Raw genomic sequence first — 22,858 nt, 5'->3', positions numbered from 1 at the left:
TTTTTATATAATATATACATTATATTTACATTTATGTTCCAGATTCCAGTGACAATTTGTTGGATTCAATTGCATAAAGTTCAAAGAAAAATTATGGGAATGACCAGATATCTAAAAAGCTAATACGTAGGGAAGGATTGATTGAATGGATCTGAAAGAAGAGACGAAAGAGATGTGGAGATGTGTACCTTATAACAGCAAAAAGGTAGACAGTTAACATGAAATTAAAGTGAACAAATTGTTCTTCATAACCATGGCAGTCAGGATAAGAGCTAATGCAATTTTAATTTCAACAAGGAGTTTATAATTGAACCTTAAGAACAGTTTTATAGCTGTAAAATTAGTGAAGCACAAAAGATGTTTTCTCAGTTGCTTACTGAGTTCTCTCCCACCTCCATGAAAGGTTTTAAGACTAGGAAAGCATCTGTCAGACAATACATAAATATGGTTCATTTTACCTTGAATCTAATAGTATGTCTCTTGAGGTCCTTTCTGAACTAAAGAATCCATGACTGCATATGTAACAAAGCCGGAACATAGACCACGCTACATAAAGAGCACTAATTGCCATAGCAAGCATGAATCCTCTGATAGTTCTTCAGCTGAACTTTGGTAACCCAACATATGTAATACTCATGTTGTTGGACTGTCTCTAACTCCTTCCAACAACTTGATGACAAAACCAAGAGACTTAGGGGAGGCTAAGAAAAAAAGAAAGTCATTAAATAATTTTCTTCCTTGTGATAGTGGTATGGCTGATATCTTGACAATCAAAAGTATGAGATCTGTAGAAGGAATTATTTTGTGCAAGCTGAAGCTCTAGGAAAGGAGACAAGGGTGTGATCATATAATAGGGAGAATTACACGTATTTTCCCCTAATTTGCTTTAGTTAAAAATATTGTCTCTTCCCACAAAACTTGTTCTTTCTTTACAAATATTTACAACCCAAAAACATTTCAAGTATAAAACAAAACTTTATTGATTCATTTTAAGAGTTCACTAACTCATAAATGTTGAACTTGTTTTAGCTGAGCTGAAATAATTTTTAAATCTAACCACCTTATATTTCTGTATAATATTAATTATAGAGATCAAATACAAAGGAATGAGAATGATCAAGCACTGAAACAGGTTGCCAAAGGACTATGTGAAGTTTCCATTCCTGGAGATACTCATAGCCCAACTAGATTCAAATCTGCTATTACTGACCCTGGTTTGAACAGGGATGTCGGAGGAGATAATCTCCAGAGATCCCTCCTAATATCAGCTACTGTAATTAGTAGAAAAATACAGGCAATTTCCTGAGCACTATGATGTGATTTTTTATTTTTTCCTGTATTAACTATAAAGGAAACTGAGGTAACTAAATCTGTAGTCTTGGTGTTTCATCAGAGTATCTGCATTTAGTTCAAGCAAGTAGACATTAAGAGAGAATCTTCAAACTCTTTACTCAGCTAATAACTACTGACCATTTCTTATCTACATAGATTTATTCCTTGGGCTTTTAAAAGAACAGAAGTGAAGAAAAATGGTTTTCCTTTATCAATCAAATGGCATTTGCAGCAGATGATATTTGCTGCTCTTAGCAGAGACTGTCAAAAGGCGAGCAAAATGCCAGATAACCTGTTTAGTCCTTCACCTAATGTGTTTTGTCTGTCCTAGTGCCAAGGTATCTCAGCAGCCAAAATAAGTCGAGCCCCTTGAGAGAAAACAGATGGTAATTAAAACAAAAGGGGCATGGGATTCATGGAGACAACACTTTTCGGAGCTGTTGGATACATTATCTGTGACCAAAGGCTCACAGAGCAGATAATCAGTCAGCACAGACTATAATCTGGAACAATCCCTTTGTTTCACGTTAGTCCTAATACAAACTCATATTAACAATAAGTGCCACTTCTGAAAGGCCGTACATAATCACAATTTTCCCAGTGTCTTCCACAGCTTGTTTTGTGCATCAAAGTCACCTTTGTCATGGTTTCTGTTTACCAAGACTGGTTGCAAGAAGTATTGCAGACTCTCTTGTAGCATGCAAATCAGTAACTAGTGCTCATCCCAGATGCTCAGCTGTGTGTGCCAGACTCTTTGACTTGCTCTTCTCCAGGGTGGACAAAGAACAATTTTACTGGGATCTGACTTCCTGTGTGATGCTGGTTCAGTGTTCCTCACCACTCTGAATACTCCTGGTTCCTCCTCACACATTGGTCACAAAACGTCAGGACTTTTTCCATTTTTTTTTCTCTTCTATTCCTTTATATCTGTCATGAACTCTGTAGGAAGCTTTGAATCACTCCCAGCTGCTGTTTAGTATTTGAAAAAGTAGAGAAATGCTTTTTGTAAAGCACTGTAAGAGATTTGTGGATCATTTGTGGCAATACACTGTACTCTCAGAGCTGATAACTTCTTTAAAAAAAATCTATGACTGAATTTTCAGAGTAGGTATAAACAGCCAGGATAGTTTCAACCCCCACTCCTCTTTTTTATCTTATTTTTATTACTTTAGATTACTTTTTATTTCTAAAATCCAGTACAATTTCTAAATCAGAAAGATCATGTGTTATTGAATGTATCCAAAAGTCTTATTTAACTGACAGTGTACCAGAGTTGGGCTGTGTCTGCAATAGAACTCACTGACTTCAATGCAGAGATTCCTGATTTACAGTTGCAGTCAGCAACACTGTGACCTTCGTAAGATTTCAGTTTTGCATGCAAAAGCATCCTACAGAAATATTCAGTGCAGTGTCCTGTAGGATGTCAAGAGAGATCTGTTCTCAAATTGAACTAGTGCTCAATTATGATCTAGGAGAAAAAAAAAAAAAATCAGCCTTGTAAACTCTTCCTAACCAATATATCACAACCATGGAAATATTTTAATACTTCTCTAACCCTGTTTTCAAATGTTCCTAAATGGTTCTTCAATTATTTCCTGCAGTAGTGGATTCCTTCTTAATCATGTGCAATATATATACTTACACCCATCTAAAGTTCATTGCTTTCAATTTCATCTGTGCTGGAGGTGGAGAGAGTTGATTCTCCCAAGACAGCTCATCACTTATGACAGTTTATTTTAAAAAAATAAACTGAAGCTTTATATTTTGAAATCCTCTTCACTGTCATAATTATGAAGAGAACTTGCAAGTGAAGCCTGCTGTGATAAGGCCTTCTGAAGGCGGGAGAACTCCATCTACAGCAAAGAAATCTGGCATTTAGCATTTTCTGTTCTCAGAGCATCTCTGTATCAACACTGACACAATCATCTGAGTTCAAAACTGATGGCAGCAAAAGCTGTCTTTTACTACATTCAGTTTTGGAAGTGGGAGTACAACTGGCAGGAAAAATGATATTGCTGACCTCTAGGTTTTCATTATTAGCCTTGAAAGATAATGAGCCATTAAAGTAGCATAAAGGCATGCTGTCAGTGTTCAACAGTTTGCAGTTCTACATACTCTAAAATAGTTCTCAGTTTGACACTAAAATCCACTTTCCCATCCTACACCCACAGTGAGTTTTCTTACTAAAATGCAGTGCCAGTCCTCCACCCACTGACCACACTGTCTTTGCACTATTTTGACATCACAGAGACCAAGTTAATTTAGGTAATGGAGGTTTTTCATACAGACAGCTCAAAATTTATGAAGTTTATGAACTGCTTCTATTGATTTTACTGGCTGTTGCACCAGGTTAGCAAAGAACAGCCACTCCCACTTCTATAGAGGGGAAATTTAGATCAGATGTAAAGAAAATGGTGTCTTACAGTAAGTGTAGTGAAGCACTGAAACACATTGCCCAGTGGGTAATGTGGATGCCCATCTCTGGAGACATTCAAGGTCAGGCTGGATGGGGCTTTGAGCAACATGATCTAGTTGTAGGTGTCCCTGTTCATTGCAGGGGAATAGGACTAGATGGCCTCCAAGTTTCCCTTCCAACTCAAAATGTTCCGTAATTTTACTTTCAAGTTATTGTTATTCCTTAATAATAGGAATCCCACAAGCCCAGAAAAAAAAATAAATTGACCATCTCAAAGAGCACTCACCTGATGAAATGACATCAGCTTTGTCCTCACAAAATGACATTTACATTATGCAAGTGAGGAATTGACATATGGGGGCAGGTTGTAGCAAGGCAGGGCTTGGCCTCTTCTCCCAGGTAACAGAAATAGGACGAGGGAATGTCTTCAAGCTGTACAAAGGGAGGTTCAGGTTGGATATTAGGAAAAATTTATTCTCAGAAAGAATGGTCAAGTGGAACAGGCTGCTCAGGAAGGTGGTGGAGTCACCATCCCTAGAAGTGTTCAAGAAACATGTAGATGTGGTATTTAGGGACATGGTCTAGAGCAGTCACAGGCATGGGTTTATGGTTGAACCAGATGATCTCAGTGATCTTTTCAACTTGAATGATTCTATGATTCCATGAGTCTAGATGTTATTGTAGGTATCTAGAAAAAAATCTGATTACGATCCTGCTGCTCTGCCAGCAGAATGTGGAAGAGGTGAAAATGGCAGTATTTCCTTGTGAAGATTCAATTCAGTCACCCCAAGAGCATCATCCTCTATTATCATCCTCTATTGATGAACCTCCTCCTCCAGTACCACTCACACCAACATCTAATCTGATTTTCCTGGACTCTTGTAAATAGAAGGAGAGAGCACTCAAGGAAGATTTCCTGTTTTCTTGCCAAGTTTGTTTCTCTAGGTAATCTCTTTTTTCCTTATCCTTAGAGCATGCCTTTGTTCCTACTGTAAGAAATCACAGGAGTTCCAGATCTGTATGATACCAGTTGCTCCTGGGCTTTGTAAAGAAACAGTTTTGTTGCTATCTACCATATAGAGGTAACAGAGATATCCTTAAAAATGCACATGAACTCTGGGAAATATCACCTGAGCCAAGAAAAAACTTTTAACTTAAGCGTCTGAGAGCAGAACGCTATGATGAGGAAAAAAAACAAAACAAAAAAAAAAAAAAAACACAGTACATTGTAGAAAAATTGCTCAGCTTTCTGTGTTAAGAACATTTTGTGGCTTGTGTGTCCAAATGACTGACTTTTACAGATCATCATAATTTTCCGTTTAACATTCAAATGTATAAGTCTCAAAAAATCTACTAGTACAAATTCGGATGCCAAAATACAACAGTCATCCCTCTGCCTACATTCCCTGCCATTTCAAATTTCTGAACCTGAAATGGATTAGGGAAGAAAATGCTAAAAGCAACTCTGGGTTGATCTTATCTCTGCTATTTGTTATTTATATTTCCAATAACTCTCTTGATACCCTTCTATGCACGCCTAATAATCTGTGTTCTATTCATTCTCTTTCAAAGAGACATTCCACTCCATTTGCCATGACTCATCAGTTTTATTGGCCTTTCCAGGATATTTTTATTTCTTTTACTTACTCTTTAGTTATCAAACCTGAATGTAGTACACATAGTGAGTGAATGGAAGTCATTGCTAAAATAGTCTTCATGTTTTGTATAGGTTTTGCATCATCAAAACTGAAGTATCACCTATTCTTCATTTGTCAAACTGAGAGGTTTTTATATATGTATTCTGACATAAATAAATAAATAAAATTCCTAAATTGTGAAGTAAGTCCAGAGTTAGCTGTAAAAGTGGTAGTCTTAAAAGTGGTATTACATTTATATTTAATTTTATTTGATTTATTAATTTTATTTGATTGTGGGTTTTTTTTTTTTTTTTTTGTTTTTAACCTTTATTAACATTTCTTTTAAGGATACTGTACACAGTGGCTGAACAGAAGCCTGCAAATTCTGTTCGGTTTGAAGTGAAACTTAACTTCAGAGAACTATATTTGTGCATCTAGTTATAGATGGTTAAAATTTTCTCTTTTACAAGGAAAATGATTAAGAATAATGAAAATTAAAAATTAATTTTGATTTTCTTTCAGAACTGCTGGAACTTTCCATGATCCTTTCTCCACTGATATATACAAATATCTTTCAGCCTTCCAAAAGCATTCTGCTTGGGTAGTATAGCCCCATTTTTAAACAAAGCACAAAAACATATGTGAAACTTTTTGAACCTGTTAAGTAAAGAACTTGTGAGAACACTGTGACCAAAAAGGAAAAAATAATAAACAGTTTCTTCCTCAAGCAGAAAAGGTTACTGCTGAGTATGTAGCATTTACTAACAGTCCTGCCTTTTTATTACTTTCAGCCATCAGACACACACATCAGTAAATAAAAGCTTTAGATGGCCTAAGTTCATATCTTCAACAGGAATCCCCTCACTTGTGCCTCATCTATGGTCTGCATGTGAATTCATCTATACCTTATTATGGCTTATTATGGAAGGTTAATCTTAAAGATCATCCTCATTTTTTGAATCTCCAGAAATTCTATTCTGGACCAAACCAAATACAAAGTGGTGTACAGCTCTACTTCCAGATCTTTCAGAATGGCAGTCCCTTAGTAGACACTGATGGCCAATTTGCCACTAAATAGATTAAGTTAACAAGAAAACCTACACAAGGAGATGTGTAACCAATCAAATTCCTGCATTGCTTTATTAAATTAATCTCTTTAACCACTGGAATCTATGATGAAAAGAAAAAAAGATGGTACAGATTGCTGTAAGTATATTGTAAGTCACTGTGGCTTCATTGATTTACATGGGCTGAGGAGAAGTAAATTCACAAACTTCTACAATAAATAGCTATGCATTTCTTGTAAATTCCAATAATACTCCTTGTGCGCAATCAGGACAGAGGATATTGGTATGTGAAGCATAGCACTAGCTAACAATGATGAATTGAAATATTGTCATTCACCTGGTTAAGCACTGGATGGAACAAAATCAAGTGCAGTATGAACTCTTTGGGGTTCAGATGCTAAGCCAAAAGAAATCAATAAATCACTGTGCTTTGTTACGTTCAGGGCAAATAAAGTCCACTTCTTTTCCTGCATCAGAACAACTTGCTGTTTACTTTGATTTAATCCTGACTAATGTATCAAAGGCAGAAAATGATTCTGAAATTGTTAAGGTTATAAAAATTTAAGTTTAGAAATAACACTTAGGTCTCGCACAGTTTTGGAAAGAGAAGTGCTGTCCTTGTATGGCTCCTGATTTCATCTCCATTTCATCCTGGTTCCCGTTAAAAGGTTACATTATTCTGCTTTATGTATACATAAATGTCCTTTAGGGCTTTGTTTATTTCTTTCTCTAGCCATATAGAAAATAATGAGGTCCCCAAAGAAAGCCTTAAGTGTCTCCTATACAAGGAGGGAGGAACAAATGGCTGTCTTACAAGCCCTTGTGAAAACAGCAATTTGTTCATTAATCATGGAAGTAAAGCTTCGTCACTGGAGATTTAAACTAGCCATAGTCCATTGATAATAACAACAGCTTCAACACGAGTAAAGCATTCATCATTATAAGTCTGTAAATGCCATATAATGATACAACATTAACTCTTTCCCTTTTAATTTTATGAAAATCTTGCTTGATGCAGTAATTATGGCAGATCTAATAGCTTCCTTCCAAGCCTCCAAAAAGAATAAAAATGAAAAATGCCACAAGTGAATTTAATGAGCAGGTAAAGTGTGTTTAATACATTTCTACTAATATGCACAGTGTGTGTCTTATTAAAGGGTTTTAGAGCGCTAAAGATTCCTCTCATTATTAGCAACAGCTGAAATTACTTCACAACACCAAATGTTTATAAAATATAACATTGTGTGAGGTTGAGCCAAGCATGTTTAGGAAGATAGAGTTTGTTGAAGCTTGAGCCCAGAGTCGGAAAAATAGACCACTAATGACCTCAGTTATCACGTTCTTATCACCAGTTAAACATCTGCCTTTTTCAGGATTTGATTATTGTCAGATTATTTCCTTTAACAAGCTCCCCTGGTGTTTATGTTGGCCTATGTAGGAATGAAGGTGGATAGGTCTGTGTCTGTGCAATATGTAATATATTCTTATATCATTGAACTGAAAATCATGATTTAATGTTTATGCTCAAGCATTTATATATTTTCCTCAGCAAGAAAACAATTCAGGATCTCATTAAGTCAGATAAAAATGAATCAAGGTTCTAGACCTTGGTGTTTGCTTTGGAAATTACTGTGATAGACTTAACTGCATAGGGGAAAATTCGGACAGTCACAATGTAAATAAAAATGGAAAAGCAAAATGCACTCTAAAGAAAAAGTACTTAATGCATTGCAGTATTGTTGAGTCTTTTTTATCTTAAAGAGATGTGAAGGCAGAAAGGGGGAACATGGAGGGGATGGAGCCAATCTCCTCAAATACATACATAACAACAACAACATAGCAAACAAACAAGTAAAAAAAGAAGCAATAACATGCTGAGGGAATGGAAATTATCTTTGAATAGAGGCAAAGAATTTTGCAGGAAAGGTAGACAGGCGCTGGATTTGTGTCCCTGAGAGGCTGTGGAATCTCTGTCCTTGTACATTTCAAAACTATTCTTGTCAAAGAACTAATTTAAATTTAAAGATTGCTTTTGTTCAATCAGGAAGTTGAATTAAAGATTTCCAGAAGACCTGTCTAACTCAAATTATTTTATGATTCTATAACTCTTTCATTTAATGAGAATATGGAGATAGTGTTCAGGATAATACACATTCAATGCAAAAGATAATTAGGAATAAACCAACAAATCTAATTTCAAGTAAGACAATTTCTAGGTCAGATGGTACAACAGACCATGAGGTTGCAAGAAAGGCGGAAGTCAGGGAAGTCTAGAAGACTTCAGAAATACTTTTGTTACAATAATGTGTCAAAAGGTGTTTAGGAAAATTTATAAGCATGGTAGCTTGATATCAGTACTGAATAAAATAAAGAATACAAAATTGCTATTTGCTTTTCCATGCCACCAGTACCAATTTTTTTTCATTTCCTCCTCTTCACTCCCGCTTCCCAACACTTTGAGTATCATAAATAAGCATGCAGAGCCTTTGTTTTCTTAGTATGATACACAGTCAAAAAGAAATGGATTTTTAAACAGCCAAATAGCAGCTCTCTGGTCACTATGAGAAATAGGCTTATGTGATTGATCGAGGCACTCTGTCCTGGAAAAGTCCTAATAATTTGCCCTGAACTTCCATTGTGATGCTGTGCTAATAGGACTAACGTGGTCTTTGTAAGTACAAATCCAGACCTGGAAAGTAATCTGATAAGAGATGAGATGACTTTACTCTCAACATATAACAAAGGAGGTTGATTCTGAAGCATTGTTCCCATTTTAATGTGAACACTTTTATGTCTGCAGTTTAGAAGAGGTAGAGAACATTTTAAAGTGTTTGGAAAAATATGAAGCTCAAGAGATTTAAGAAGCTGAAAAAGGCATATAAATTGATTTTGACCATAAATAAAAGAAAAAATACTGAATATGTGAATATCCTACATGTAGACCTGGAATTAGCACAAAACTACAGGTACAAGCCATAGAAGCCCAATCTGGATGAAATATTATTATTATTATTATTATTATTATTATTATTATTATTTTTTATTATTATTATTTAGTGTAGTCAGTCACAGAAAAGAAAAAAATGACAAAGTAAACTTTTTCTAACTCCTTGCTGACATAATGAAACATGCCCGTATAGTTTTGTGGAACTCACAGATTTTATAGAGATAATATTTGCAAAACATTATAAAATCTACATACACTCCAAAAAAGCTTTAATTACAAATTAATACCAACAAATTTACTTATTTGGCAAAGTAAAATACTGAAATTATATGTTTCTAAGACAATAACATAGTGGTAAACTATGCAGGAAGTACTGTCATCACTTTCCAATACTGAATTAATCATTAGATTTGAATGATCTGTAGATTTACTAAAAACAAAAAGCAAAAGTAAAGAACAATGTAGTGCATTCCTGCAAAACATATCACTTAGAACAAAGGCAGTTTCTGCAAATTGTATTTATAAAAGGAGAATGTATTCTTATCAGAGCCTACAGAAGGCTAGAAGACATTGAGTTCATTCAGCCATCAGTGGGATCACCTATACCATGTTGCTTTAGCTCCTATTTCCCTTTAAGAATAGATGTTTTTCAGATCAAAATAATGTATTCTGGTACTTCATCACCCAATAGGATTTTTTTTTTTTTTTTTTTTTTTTTTTTACAGTGGTGTAAACTAGTATTTTTTTCCTGATATAGTTTAAATTTTTATTTTTGTGCCGGAGCCATCACAAACATGGAAGACTGGCTTCTCTCCATCCTTTTTGAAGAATTATTCTTTATATATTTGAAATCATAGAATCATATAAATCACAAGGTTGAAAACGGCCCGCAAGATCATCTTGTCCAACCGTCCTCCCACTACCATTGCTACCACAAGCCACTAAACCATGTCTCATAGCTCCTCAGCCAGACACCTCTTGAACACTGCCAGGGATGGTGACTCCACCACCTCCCTGGACAGGCCATTCCAGCACTCTCTGAGGGAAAAAGCTCTTCCTTATGTCTAACCTAAACCTCCTCTGGTACAACTTGCAGCCATTTCCTTGTTGCCTGGGAGAAGAGGCCAAACCCCTCCTCATCACAGCCTCTCTAAGGAAGTTGTAGAGTGCAATAAGGTCTCCCACTAGCCTCCTCTTCTCCAGACTAAACAATCCCAGCTCCCTCAGCTGCTCCTCGTAAGACTTGTGCTCCAGACCCCTCACCAGTTTTGTTGCTCTTCTCTGGACACGCTCCAGGGCCTCAATGTCTTTCTTGTACTGAGGGGCCCAAAACTGAACACAGTACTCGAGGTGCGGCCTCCCTAGTGCTGAGTACAGGGGGATGATTACCTCCCTGCTCCTGCTGGCCACACTAGTTCTAATGCAGGCCAGGATGGTGCTGGCCCTCTTGGCCACCTGGGCACGTTGTCTGCTCATGTTCAGCCGAGCATCAACCAACAACCCCAGGTCCCTTTCCTCTTCACAGTCATGAAAATAACAGGTCAGGAAATAAGAGATCTCCATCCCTCAATTAGTTTAAACATTTTTTAAACAGATAGAGTTTTGTAAGTTCCCCTTTTTTTTTTTTTTTTTTTTTTCCCCACAGAGTTCCACAGATCCTACAACCACTTTTATTTGAATTTTTTTGATGACTGCTATTATCTTTTTTTTTTCTTTCAAACCCTTGAACTACATTTCTGAAATCAGAAACACCTTTTTATTTTCTACATGACTTGTTTTGAACACAAACATGAATTTTCTTCCTAGTGAAACACTTGATTGTTAGTTACCTGGAATATAATATCTTCATTGTTGTGTTGTCCAGCATGAGAATAGTTACTATCGTCAGTCAGCTCAGTTTCTGAAATAAGCATTTGTATTTGAAATTAAGACTCTAAATTTAATTCCAAGGTCTACTCATACTTAGATCAATGTTAAAAAATCCATGAGATGTCAGTAGAAAGGGAGGCAGTATCTTACCATGCAATAGGGCAGCAATTTCTTTAAACCATAATATGCTCCAGATAAATTCTATAGACAAAGATTTGTAGATGAATTTCAAATTAAAAAAAAAAAAAATCCAAAACAAAACAAACAAACACATTTTTCAAGTTTAGAACAATTTTGACTAATTTGAATGTTACAAAAAATGGGCCAATGTTACTTCTTCATGAGATAATGAGAATTACTATCCCACATAAGCATAGGAAGTTTACAAGGAAGTTCATTTGTTTGGTAAGAGAATGAAGTAACTATGTATGTGTGCTTTATAAAAGATTTTTGCTACAGGTTATTCAAATCTATTTGGATTACAATTCATTATCACATGCCTGTCTTCTTCCTGACTCCTATCCTTAGTTTTCCACTTGTGATAGTAGAAGATGCTTTTTCTCATGAGTTACAGCAAATTTCAAGATACCTGCTGTTTTAGTTACAGCCCTGACTGCAAGAGACAAGTAATCTCAGATTCCACATTCTGATGTATAATGTAGGAAAACTACTTGAAATATCTGTCTTAAATGATCCCTAAAGTCTTAAAGGGAAAGAATAATGGTTTAGATCACTGTAATAAATAAATGGTGTAAGATACTGTAGCTACCATGGGCAGGCGGCATTTATTTGTTTTGTTTTTTCCCTTTTACATTTTAAATATAAGTATTGAAAGATGCGACATTAAAAAAATAAATAATAAGGACCAATAAATAAATAAATATATAAATAAATAAAACTCAAATGATCCTGATCTGGTGAAGGGAATGACAGTGTGACAGACCGATTTATACATGTATGTGTGGCTGGAGGGAGATGGATTTATTGCCTGATATTATACTGCAACAAAGTAAAATATTCATCAAGATGCACAGGACAAGACAATAAAGGGAATAAAAAGACATTTGTTCTTCTGTAGAATGAACTTCTTTCTTACTTACCAGTGCATTTCCAAATGACATACAAGAAGGACTGGCAGATTCAAATTAGGGGTTAAGCAAAAGGTAGCTGAGAAGAACAAGAACCAACTGCCTTTGTTTAAAAAATAGAATTAGAATGAAGCTAGCAACCTGAGGGAATTGACGTGAAGTAGGTTATAAAGAAATTGGGAAGGGTTTTCTTGATGTTTGTTTTTTTTGTTTTTTGTGTTTTTTGTTTGTTTGTTTGGTTTTGCTTTTTTTTTTTTTTTTTTTTTTTTTAAGTTAAAACATAGAAGAAATGAAAAACTGCCTCTTTTACAAAGTTCCAGTTATGCGTTCAGCCAAGCAGAAAAGCTAGTGTTATTGAACCAATTAAGACTGAAAGCAAAGAAAGATTGTCCATTTCATGATATCCCTTTTTTGTATGCATCTTGTAGTTATACAACACATAAAGCTTTATGGAATGTATTCTTTCCCTGCAAGATGGTCAATTAAAGTGTTAATGTACACTAAAATTTTAGAATTATAGCAGAAACTAAACAACCTTTTCATTATAATTGACTTTAAGTGTTTGATTTTTAAATTATTATTTAAATTAGTCACTCTGGTTCAGCTTCTTCATTCACAGACCACTTTTGATTGAAGAGTGATGTCAGAGAAGGAAAATGCATTTCAAGCACTAAAGAGGGGGGAAAATTAGGTCGATACCTGCAATATGAATATGAAATGTCATGTTCAGAGTACTGCATGCAGTTACAAGCTACTATAGTATGTCAGACTTATTCACTTTATGGCTTTCATGTACTATTTATTTCTGCTTTTAATAAAAACTCCTTTTATTCCTCAGTGAGGGCTAGTGTTGATTGTAAATAATCACATTCATTGTGACTCAGCTTAGAAAATTACCTTTTGAAATTGGTAATTCCCAGGTACAGTCAAACAGGAGAATTCTTTCCTGTGGAAAATTGCCTTTTTGATGAAAATCTTGAGGTTTTTGTTATCTGATTAAAAGTGAAAGTTTGAGGAGAGCAGATACTGTAAGAATGTATTTAATGAAAATGAGATTTTCTGTCCAAAAAAGTTCACAGAAAATATTTGGCAGACCCTAGCACTTTCTTGTTGTATCTAACTTTTCCTTCTTGTCACACATTACTAAGAAAAGAAAGATGTCAAAAGATAGTATAAGTATTCGGGCTTCCTTAATCCTTCTTGCTCTGTCCAGGATGAGGTGCTGCACAAAGCTTTAAGTATTTTACAGCTTCTGAAAATATATAACAGATAGCCAAAAATGCCATCTTTTTTTTTTCTCTCTTAAAGATTCAAGGGATCTCATTTAACTCTGAAGATTTCTGGGGTCATGGAATATATAACTGCTCTGAAATGGCTTTCCATATTCTGAAATGCAAAATGGTGGCATGCGGTTCTTCATTTGGAAATGTAGACTTGTTAAAGTTTGCATTCTACAAAATTATGTTCGATGAATGGACAGGTAAGTATGTAAAGTGATTTGAGCTGGCAGTTATCAGAGCAGTAATGGCATAAAGCAACACATTCTCCCCGTACATGCCTGAGGTTGATAGGTAGATAAAAACCATTTGGTTGAAAATTTCATTAGAAGAAGCAGTCATGTTTAGAATCATAGAATCATAGAATTGTTTGGGTTGAAAGTGACCATAAAGATCATCTAGTTTCAATCCCTCTGATGTGGTCCTTTGCTTCTGCAGGCTAAACAACCCCATCTCTCAGGCTGTCTTCATAAAGAGTTGCTCTAGCCCTCTGGTCATTTTTGTAGACCTCTTCGGGGCAAGCTATATTAGGTCTCTGTCTTTCTTGTGCTTCTATTTTGTGTGCTGATTTCCACCATTAAAATCTTTGTTTCTTTTCTGTTTGCAGGCATTTTTTTCTTCATCAGTTGAGAGTCCAGAAATTTTTTCTTACTTATACCTATTTATAACCTTTTGTTCCTGATCTGGATCTTGTGATTCTTTTTTATCAAAATCTCTGATGTGGTATCTTAATGCATTCTGTCTGGATCAGTCCTTGAAAATCAATCAAAAATTGCAGAGCTCTGTGCTCTCACTGTTAAACAATTATATTTGCTCTCAGCTGACATTTGTTGTTTTGCTGCTTTCTTTCATGTGAATGTCAGTACACCAAAGTTAACCATAAGAAAAAAGAACATTAAGTTTAATGACAATGTTATTTTTCATATAAAGCCCCTCTTACTTTAGTCGGTAGACACTATGAACTCAAAGTCAACCATACCAGCAGTAAACAAGATTCTGTGTTGATTGTATATTGCAATGATACCAGCAGTTAGAAACAGAATAGAAGCTTGGTCAATTGATACATATCTTATTTATGCAAATCTAAATACATTTATTTTTAAAAACAATCCAGAGAATCTATTTAAATGACCTTCTGGAGTGTTAGACTCCACCAGGAAATCTATGATGTGTTTAGAAAAAAACAACTCCATGTACTGTTAGTTTATTGCAAATATGGAGGCAATGTAGTTATTTAAAACCTGGTGTCAGAAAAAGCTTGACTGAAAGGACTGAATGTACAGTTTTGTCTTATCTTTTTTTCTCTTAATTAAAAAAAAAAAAAAAGAATGAAAGAAAAAGAAGTGAACGATGTCATCCATCAAGTGAACCCAATTCTACTCTTTCATGCTAAGAAACCATTTGTAATGACATCAAAGTGAAGTGTATGATCATATCTAAGACAAAGATTACGAATGTTTTATCCTTGCATACAATGAACCTGTTCTGCCAGAAGAGCCAAGATAACAACTGGAGACAAAGACAAGCACATATTAAAATATGCAAATACTCCAGGAAACCCTTCACATTCATCTTCACTATAATAAAATCTATCCAGGTGGTTGAGGCTAGGTTCTGACAGGTGATCCTACATCAGCACTGGGTTCACTCTTAAGAAAAGGACTCACTTTTGCTCTGTAATGATATTAATGGAAGGAAGATTATCTGAACATTCCCTGCAGTTCCTTCTTTGTATGCCATTAGACATATGCAATTAAACATGTGGCACCTTAAAAGTCAGTAATGGCTTATATAGGATAATAGAGCCTAAGTGGCAATAACACTGTATGTAAGATGAAGTATAAATCTGAATAACTATCAAGGGGATAATGTTCACTGTAAGTCCCCTGACAGTCATTTTTTCCTCCTACAGTGAAATCCTAACACTAAATCAAATCCTAATTTTATGAAATGCAAAATCAGTTTAAACCTTTGCACAGGTTTAATTGCTAACATTCTTAGAATAAATAAATAAATAAAATTAAAATTAAAATTAAATAAATGAGTATTAAGGAAAGAAGAAACCAAGCCAGAACTTAGATATGAAAGACAGATGTTGCTTAAGCCCCAAACCTGACTTGAATTCTACACCTAAAATCAAGGGCTAGGACTTTCCTACTCTCCTGATCTATGTATGGAGAGGAATGAATATAGACTAATATAAACTGTAATTTCACATGTTGTTCATACTGCATAAAGAAGGTTCATAGCTGTTCAAAAGACAGTTTAAACTGAAAGATCTCTGTATTGAATCCTAAAATGTTTATATTCAATTTTTTGTACTATATCCTGTTTTTCAGAGCACATTCAGTGGTGAGTTTATTAAATAATTAGTGTACTTGTTAAACTGTAAAGAAAATATAATATTGAATTAATATTGGCTCTCCTTATGCACTCCTTTGGTCTAAATCTTTGTAGCTAAATATGAAACCTTTGACATAGCTATCTTTGCTGAACCAAAACAAACTGTGATTAATTCTTTTTTTTAAGCTCCATCAGCCATGATGATTATACTATGTTTGTAATGAAGCCAGTTCACTTAATAACATTGCAAGGACACATTTCACACTGTGTAATAGTTTTTAACCATATATATAATCTCACATGTCATTCATCAGTTTTTTTTCAAATGTGTTCCTTAGCAATTTATACAAAATGCACTAGTATACTGAAATGAGTCTATTAAAAAAATCAATATCACTGAATGGACAGAATGTTTTTTTTTCCTACTTACTCTTGTTAACTATGCTAACAAGACCAGAACTATATAATCTCAACAGATCAGGCAGCTTTTGAAGATCTCCAAGGAAGACACCTCACAACCTTTCTGGGCAACTTGTGCCAGAGCTCCACCAGAGAATTTCTTTGTGTTGTTCAGAGGTAACATCCTGTGTTCCAGTTTGTGCCCATTGCATCTTGTCCTGGCACTGGGCACCACTGAAAAGAGCCTGGCTCCATCTTCATTGTGCTTCCCCTTCAGGCATTTACAGACATTGATAAGATTTCCTGAGACTTCTCTTCCTCAGGCTGAACAGTCACAGCTCTCTCAGCTTCTGCACGTAAGAGTGATGCTTCTATCTCTTGATCAAGGAGGGAAAGTTGAGGTTAATCCTTAATTACTGAAATAAAAAAAAAATAAAAAGTGAGGAATCAGACTGCAAGTACTTACAGCTATTTATCTGATGATGATCTTATGACTTCAAACTCCTGATAATTATCTTTGGGTAAACATTTGTTTCTGTGATCATGTACACAATATGCCGTTGTGTGTGACTGGTATATAATTATTTAGTCATTTAAAAGAATCACAGAATCACAGAATTTCAGGGGTTGTAAGGGAAGTCAAGAGATCATTGAGTTCAACTCCCCTGCTGAAGTATGTACCCAACAATACGTCACACAGCCAGGCATCCAGACAGGTCTTGAACATCTCCATAGAAGACTCCACAGCCTCTCTGGGCAGCCTGTTCCAGCACTACCATGGTCAGCCACTGATCATGCACATTTCCTACAGTAACTCACTGTTTACTGGTTTACATACACTGGGAAGTCGCTTAAATCACTTAGTTCTTTCTTTGACTTCAGGAATTCTGGAAGATAAAGCAAATCTCTCCCTCTCTTGATTTGGATACTAGTAATTTCTTTAACTAATACCAGAAAGACCAACAAAAAGACTTAGTGAAACTTTCACTGACAGGGAAACACATATGGCTATAACCTACTCTTGCAAATATTTATTTCCTTAATTTCCTCTTTATAAACAATAAATAAAGCTATTTTCATGCTCTCCAACAGGAAATAAGGATAATGTGGATAATGTGCAGATAATGCGCCATAATTTATTATAATTGAAGAAGTAGAAGATGAAAAAAAGATTTTGTTTCTTTGTATCTGTTGTATCAGAAAAAAATTTTGGAAGTAAAAAAAAATGGAGGGCAGCTTTCATATTTTCCTGCACTTCACCTGGAGAAACCGATTCAAAAACTGAAAAGTTGGGGAAAGGCTTTTCTCTTTATCAGAATGGTTGAAAAAAAAAAAAAAAAAAAAAAAAAAAGATATATTGCGTTGAATTTGAACATTTCTTTTACAAAGAAGTAGAAAGAGTCCTAATGTACCATTTTACAATTCATTTAATTGCAGATAATTATTATTCTTTTAGTCTTTTGGCAGTCAGTATGAAAACATGCTGCAAAATGTTTTCTTTCATTCTCAGAGATCCATCTCATTCAGCGTATGAATGTGCTGTAGTCAAATCACTCTGGCCTCAGTTATGCAGAGATATAAACCTTGCTAACCTTGCTCATCTGTGATTCAATATATTCCAACAAATCTAGACCAGTGGCGAGTTGCTCCCTAAGCTTTTCTGCTTCTTTCTAGTGACTACAAAGAAAGTCAAGAAATGAATGGTGAATGGCCATGCTGTATATGTGCTGTTTTACTCTTTGGATCTTGAATGCTCAGATAATGATCAGAGCTTACATTTGTCTAACTGAGAGGACACCTGGCTTTTATTGAGCCTGTCTATGGATTTGAGACTTTTAACATCAGAGCATGTGACTTATCACTCCTTTAATATACCTTTACTCTTGCCAGCAAAACAAGATGCTTACTATTAGTGTTTTACTTTGTTGTTTTTTTAACTGTAGTATTAAGAGCAGATATTTTTCATAGGTTCTGTGTTTTTGCCCATTTATTTACATATCTTTGACATGTTTAAAACAATGAATAAACTCTCTTAAAATTGTAGCTGCCCACACATATCTTCACAGTTTAACTCAACTTCTGAATTTCTTATACCTTTTGAAATGTCCTAGTGTTTTACACTTTTCTTTCAGCTGCTGCTGGGGGGAGAGACAGTCTTTCACAGGTCTAGTTTTTTTGTCATTCCTATGTTGATGTATCAGGTACCTTAAGACACTTCAAATAGTTTTAGGTTTTAGTTTTAAATACTGAATCAAATAAGCTTGAGATACATATGCTTATTTATAGGTGTTGTTTCCTGTATATATAGATGTAGTCTCCTGACTCCTGATTGGATCTTTATGACATAGTTTAAAGGAACATGAATATGTGTGACCTGAGTAGTTCCTGCAGAACTGATAATTGCTCTACAATCAGACATCCTCACAGACTGGCAAAGATAACGCATGACCTGAAGGACATCTGCAGCATTCTGGCATGGAAAAAAGTACCTTCTTAAAGAACATTAGAAGCCTCTATATGGAAAGCTGAACTAAACCTCTAGCGGACAGGCAAATCTTTACATTCTTCTCCAAAATTTATGCTTTGTAGTATTTTAAGACTTATTAGAAGAAAAATTTTGAGTAAAAGGCAACCTATTGGATTTTATGAGATGTGATGTTGTCATGCTCAGTATGTTGCAGGAGGGTGTATCTTGTCATTACCTGAACTGAATGCTTAACATTAAGCAAATATTTATTTGTTTTGTTAGCATACGACAGGAGTCTAGGATAATTTTAAAAATGCTTACTTAGTTTTTGATGCAATTCAGTCACCTGAACCTAAGTGTCTAGTTCTAAGACTTGTACAGACTCCCAGACATGTACTCCTCTTCTGTGGCATCTGGATACCAGGTGGGAGCCTTTAGGACATCTTGAACGTCTCTATGTGCCTACATTCAGGAAAATGAATCACCTCCCCTAAGTCTATAAGTAAATATAATTAACATTAAAAGCATTTAGAGATAGGAGGGTTTTTAATTTGTTCTGTTTATTACTTATTATTTAAATATAGCTTAACAAGGCAAACAAAGCAAAATGCCTGTATCTCATTATCTTTTTATATTCTGGACAAAAAAAAAAAAAAAGACAATGCACAAAAAGTGTCTAAAAGTGAGCAGCTTGTGGTTATGTTGCTATAGTTACAGAATGATCAGAGGCTTTGCTAAGCCAGAAAAAGAAATGAGCAGTTTCAAAATAGTTTCGCACCTAGTTGCTGCAGACAGTGTTGCATTTCCAAGTAGGCATGTTTGTTCTGCTTTGCACTGGTGAAATGTGAAGAACCGTTTGTCTCTTGAAATTTCTAAAGAATAAAAATCCTCTTGACTTTACTGAGAAATTCTGAGAAATTCTATTCAGATAAGAACAACAGCTGCTATTAACAGAGGTAAGAATATGGCTGTGTTTTGTTTTTTGGTTTCTTTCTCAGAATAAGTCCTTTTCCCCTTTTTCATCATAAAATGAAACACTTTGAAGTTTTGCAGATGAGCATAAAAATTTCTAGTTTCCAGTTAAAATATGTTATCTATAAACCGATAATATTTTTAACAATAGGTGGTTATGCTTCACAAAAAAAAAAAAAAAAAGAAAATCATAAAATAATTTGAAAAAAATAATCATAACATAAAAATCCTCAGAAGGAAAGAGAAAATGCAGAAAAAAAACATTTTGCCTTTTGAAGAGTAATTTCGATATAGATGATGGATATAAATAATCACACGGAGACGTCAGTGCTAGAGACCTTAACAGAACTTCAAAAGTCTTGTCTGGAATTTGTAGGAAGGATCAGAGACAAGGAGTTGGATTTACATAAGCTGACAGTCTGTTCCTAAACTTTTGCCCTCTTGTTTATAAATATTTTGAAGTTTACTTGTGTATTGTGTTTCCCTGAACAAACAAAAAGACTTTGTACTAAAATATAAAGAATACATAAGACTAATCATTAACAGATAATGTTCCTAATTCTCTCAGCTCCCCTTCAGTGAATTCTCATGCAGACAATGAAGCATCTGCTGTTTCCAAACATGTCCGTCTCTCTTTGCGTATTGAAAAGTGCAGAGGAAATCCTTCACTATTTAACTCTACTTTACTCTGTTGTAAATCTATTTTAAAATCATCTAAAAAGACTCTACTGTAAACTAAAATATGTGCTCTTTTATCTAAATGTCATTATAATGAATGGCTACCTCCTACCGAGAACAGTAGGACTGCAAAAGGATTTGATTCAGTAGTTGAAGAGGTTGTTTTTAGTGAGAAAAAAAAGAAAGGGATTGAGCTGAAATAAATCAGGAAGGAGATTAGCTAGAGATTAACTAACAGGGCTTGCCTACCTGAAGGACTCAAAAAAGGAGGATGAAAGTTGTTTATACTACTGTCCATTAGCCCTTTTCACATACTACTTTTGCATGTTGCTTGTAGGCTTTTGCAGGCTGTTGGGCCTGCTTTGAGTTCCCTTTCAAATGAGTTATTCTGTTTTGTGCTTCCTCTCAAATATCTTGATGCTGGTGAATCAGCATAAAAAGAAATTATTTTCTACTTTTTTTGTACTCTGTTGAAAGTTTTACTGATTTTTCTTATGGAAAAAGAACAATTGAAATCACTAGATAGTAAATCAGAGTTAGCCTCCAAATGAAGGCTAATATCTCACACAGAATCACAGAATCACAGGGTTGGAAGACCATTTAGTCCAACCCCTCTGCTAAAACAGGATCCCTACAATAAGTCACACAGGTAGATGTACAGACTGGTCTTGAATATCTCCACAGAAGGAGACTCCACAGCCTCTCTGGACAACCTGTTTCAGTGCTCCATCACCATTACAATAGAATCATAGAATCATAGAATCATAGGATGGCCCGGGTTGAAAAGGAACACGATCATCTAGTTCCAACCCACCTGCTATGTGCAGGGTTGCCAACCACCAGACCAGGCTGCCCAGAGCCACATCCAGCCTGGCCTTGAATGCCTCCAGGGATGTGGCATCTACAGCCTCCTTGGGCAACCTGTTCCAGTACTTCACCACCCTCTGAGTGAAAAACCTCCTTCTAATATCAAACCTAAACCTCTCCTGTCACTGTTTAAGACCATTTCCCCTTGTCCTATCACTATCACCCCTCATAACAGCTGTTCCTCCTCCTGTTTATATGCTCCATGCAAGCACTGGAAGGCCACAGTGAGGTCTCCCCAGAGCCTTCTCTTCTCCAAGCTAAAAAATCCCAGTTTCCTCAACCTTTCCTCACAGGAGAGGTGCTCCAGCCCTCTGTCATCTTAGTGGCCCTCCTCTGGACCTGCTCCAAGAGTTCCCATCTTTCTTGTGCATAAAGGTCCTCCTCATGCTAGCACAGAACTTCCTATGTTCAAGTTCTAGGCCATTACTCCTTGTCCTACTGCTATGCATCACCAAGACAAGCCTGGCCTCATTCATGTGCCTCCCACCTCCCTTTAGATATTTATGAACATTTATCAGATCTCTCATCTGTCTTTCCCCCAGGTTGAACAAACCCAAGTTACTCAGCCTTTCTTCATTTAGGAGATGCTCCAGGCCTCATCTCTGTGGCCCTCTGCTGGGCTCCTTCTGAAAGATTCCTGTCTTTTTAGAACTGGGGAGCCCAGAACTGGACATAGTAGTCTAAATGTGGCCTCATCAGGGAATAATAGAGGGGGGAGGATCACCTTCAATATGCTGCTCACTCTCTTTTTAACACACCCCAGGTTACCATTGGCCTTCTTGGCTGCAAGGGCACACTGCTGTCTCACTGCCAATCTGTTGTCCTCCAGGACCTCCAGTCCTTCTCCGCAGAGCTCATTTCCAGCAGGTGATCCCCTAACCAGTACTGATGGGTGCAGTTATTCTTTGCCAGGTGCAAGATTCCACCATGTCAAAGAAGTCCAAACTTGCTTTCTGCATAGTCCTGGATCCAAAATGATTTTTTTTTGTGAAAAACTCAGGCTTGTACTGCTGTCATTTACAGCAAGTCCAGAAGACATCTGTATGGCAGTTCTGCTATAATGGCAGTTCTCCTATTACGATAACAAGATAGAAACCTACTTATTCATGAGTTCCCATCACTTACAAGCAAGGGAAATGGGCCCCTACCCTTCAGCTGCTCTTGGTTATATTAAACAGAATTCTTAGGTTTGGTTCAAAAGTGCACCCATAAAAGTCTAATACCGTGTAAGTATTAACAGGACATGTCAGATACTCCTATGATGCTGCAGATACAGCACAGAACAAACATTAGACAAGTGCCCTTCTTCAGACTCATATGGAAGCCAAATAGGCAACCTGAAGCAGACTCTAGATGCCTATGCTCAAGTAGATGTACTGAACCAATAATTCATTATTTAGTTGTCCTTGTCTGGGTGTACAGTGTCATAGTAGGCACTCTGTAACCTCCTATTCAGCTCCTATCTGCTGGCTGAGAAACTGAATAACTTGTAGGTCTTG

At 35.8% G+C, this 22,858-nt stretch overlaps 1 long non-coding RNA gene across 1 annotated transcript; it reads right to left on the bottom strand.

The window, feature by feature from the left end:
* Positions 1-16,395: 16,395 nt before the first annotated feature.
* Positions 16,396-22,415, bottom strand: LOC149919375 (uncharacterized). Its single transcript, XR_016463551.1, has 3 exons — positions 21,913-22,415; positions 20,742-20,912; positions 16,396-16,791 (listed from the first exon to the last, which is right to left on the bottom strand). It is a non-coding gene; the product is annotated as an uncharacterized LOC149919375 (long non-coding RNA).
* Between the last annotated feature and the right edge of the window lie 443 nt (positions 22,416-22,858).

This window comes from Phasianus colchicus, chromosome 1, assembly GCF_987193195.1.
Source record: "Phasianus colchicus chromosome 1, bPhaCol1.hap1.1, whole genome shotgun sequence".
NCBI lineage: Eukaryota > Metazoa > Chordata > Aves > Galliformes > Phasianidae > Phasianus > Phasianus colchicus.
This window is presented reverse-complemented; position numbering and strand designations above follow the sequence as displayed.